Genomic DNA, 2,133 nt, shown 5'->3' on the forward strand with positions numbered 1-2,133 from the left:
AGGGGGAGGGGAGCCTGCCATGGGGGTCTGGGGGACCTCCCTCTTGGCTGCAGCTACCACCTTCTAAATAGTTGGGCTGAGGGGCGTCTGTTGGAGGCGGGAGGAAGTGGCTGTTTGTCTTAGCCGAAAAGCGAGGGCACCGTCCGCCCGATGCCCGACAGTTTAGAAGTAAAGTTTGACTCCTTCCCCTCTCAAGCTTCTAATGTTCCCATTCTAGGGAAGGGAAGGTGTTTTTCCTTCATTCCACCCCCAACCCGACTACATCAATGAAAATCCTCCAGAAGGAAAAGGGAAGGTCCAAGTCTCCCTCATATGGGGAAACTGAGGCAGAGCCAGCAGGCACACACGCGTGTTTACACGCGTGGCTTAGAACTCCCATCTTAGGGCTGCGCTTGTGTCCGACCTCCTGAAGAAGGGCCTAGGGAGGAAATCTCATAGCTCCTTGGGTAGGGGTTAGGGGGTGGGAGGTGGAGCAGTGTGGCGGTGGGAAACTGACCTCACACCTTGCCAGATTAAGCAGGGCAGAAAAAAGGAAAAGGACACAGGGAGTAAAAAGACCTCTTTTTATGGTGGCTCAGTTCCCCTCCCTGGGGGAACGAAGCAAACCTTCACTCCCCTACCAACCCACCCACCCAGAGGTTTCTGGCAGGGTGCCACTCGGAGTGACCCCAGGGAAGGAGAAGGGGAGGGGGCCCTGCACTTAGGTCTCTCCCCGCCCCCAACCTCGCGCACCAGGCCCTACTATTCCACGCACTGAGATTCCCGATCAGGTGGGTCTGCTTCGCGTCCCTAGCCCGGCCTGGGCAGCCTTGGCGCACCGCACCCGCTCTGCCCTCTGAATCACTACCTCTCCGTTTCCCATCCTCACCCGATCGATCGGAGGAACACAGTTGGCTACCGGGGGATCTTTTCCACCCTCGCCCTCTGCAGCTTCAGGTGTTCCGGGGGCCGGCTCGGCGGCCACTGGGAGGCGGGCTGTAGAGAATGGGCCAGTTCAGCAGTTTGGCCACTGGGGAACCCGGGGGCAGTGCCAGGGCCAAACCCGGGGTCTGGGTGCCCCGCACCATCCTAGCCAAAGGCGGGGGCAGTTTGTGTGCGGTGTGTGCGCGCCTGTGTGTGTGGGCAGGGAGAGACTTCGCTTCTTTGTGCCAGGTTGTTGCCCGAGCCCATCCTCCACCTCCACCAGTTCTCTGGTCCCCCCTCCCCTCACTTGTTCAAATTAGTCGAATAGGTTTAGTTTTCGCCGCCGTGACAGGTGACACACACCCACCTCCCACACCCACAAAAAAGACGCTAGTCCTTGGCTAGGTCACTATAAAACTACCCCTTCCCTCTTATGCGGTGAGGGCTTCCAGACTATCTTTCTCCCCTCCCCCGCCCCACAACCAGGACAAGTCCCCTTCCTCCCCCCCCCCCCCCCCCCCTGTAAGTTTCTCCCCAGAAGCCAAAACATCCTGGGACAAGGTTGGTTCAGGTCCCCCTCCCCGCCGCACTAAAAGGAAGTTTGCCAAGCCCTTCCCTGGGCTGCCGACTCGCGGCCTCTAGAGCTGCCCCTGGTAGCGCCACCTCCGCTCTCTATCTCGCGGCTCTGCTCCCGGCTCTCTGGGGGAGAGTGGCTCTTATCTGGCCCCCAGTTTGTTAGTAGATTATTGTAATCGCTGGATCCCCTTCACCCTCCTCCCAAACAAACAAAGAAATAAAAAAGCCCCTACCCTTCGCAGGAAAATGATTTTATTCGAGGAGTGGCAGAATGGTGAAATACACATAGGATGGCCAGCCTTTTTTTTTTTTCCTTTCCATTAAAAAGTGGGGCAGGAGAGGCTGGTTCCTACAATAAGGATTCATGCCAATAGGGATTGGGGAGCGATAGCGACGAACACCGAGCAAAATATGTGGAGAGCTGTCCAAGAGTATCTGCAAACCCTGGAGTCCATCTGTCATATCTGTGTCATTTCTGAGCCGTTTCCGCTCCATTTCCCTGGAGATTGGAGCTAGGTGCCTGTGCTCAGAGTGACACTTGGGAGTTCTCTCTTTGGTCTCTGCCCAGTTGCCCTAAACGGGAGAGCAATCTCTCTCTCTCTCTCTCCTCTCTCTCTCTCTCTCTCTCTCTCTCTCTCTCTCTCTCTCTCTCTC

The sequence above is a fragment of the Petaurus breviceps genome, unplaced genomic scaffold, assembly GCF_028583685.1.
Source record: "Petaurus breviceps papuanus isolate PSGF00001 unplaced genomic scaffold, PetGlider_PUasm1.0 87918, whole genome shotgun sequence".
Lineage (NCBI taxonomy): Eukaryota > Metazoa > Chordata > Mammalia > Diprotodontia > Petauridae > Petaurus > Petaurus breviceps.